This window comes from Nicotiana attenuata, unplaced genomic scaffold, assembly GCF_001879085.1.
Source record: "Nicotiana attenuata strain UT unplaced genomic scaffold, NIATTr2, whole genome shotgun sequence".
Taxonomy (NCBI): Eukaryota; Viridiplantae; Streptophyta; class Magnoliopsida; order Solanales; family Solanaceae; genus Nicotiana; species Nicotiana attenuata.
In genome coordinates this window covers 1-695 of record NW_017688286.1, presented here as the reverse complement: position 1 = coordinate 695, position 695 = coordinate 1, and positions in this window count along the sequence as shown.

Sequence of the window (695 nt, the reverse complement as noted above, 5' to 3'; positions counted from 1 at the left end):
TAACCGGAGTGCCACGTCGGTTGCACCAGATTAAACCGACCCATTCCTTTGTTTTAACTCATTCACTTACAAAAAATACCCCGACCCAAAGTCCACCCCCATTGCATCTCTCTCTCTCCTCTTTTTCTCATTTCTTCTCCTCACCTTACTGTTATTCCATGGCCGGAATCTCCACCGGCGAGTTCGCCGTAAACCATGGAAACCTTCAGATTTGTCACCTCACACCTGCTCTTCGCCTTTCTCTATACCTATATACACATTTATATACGGATTTGGAGAAATGCATAAAAGAGGCCGGAGATCTGAAAGTTTTGGGTCTAGATTTTACTGGATCTGACCGATAATATATTTTTTCTGCGAGTCATTTGCTCTTCTTTTTCATATTCTCCTTTTATTTTACGGATCCAGAAGGTAGACAAAATAGATAGCTGAAACTTCGACCTTGGTGTTTGATCGGCCGTATATCCAGTTCTTCAGCTGCATATTATTAATTTCAGCACTTTTATCCAAACACGTAACTGCTTATTTTTTAAATCAGCTTCAGCACTTAAAAGTACTTTTTAGCACCTAATGCTTATCAGCTACTCTAAATCAGCTAAGCCAAACGGGCTCTTGGTAGAGTATTTCGAGCTGGAATCTGTAGAAATCGAGATGAAGTTTTGAAGAAGAGTGAAAAAAATTTAGAGAGATTGTTT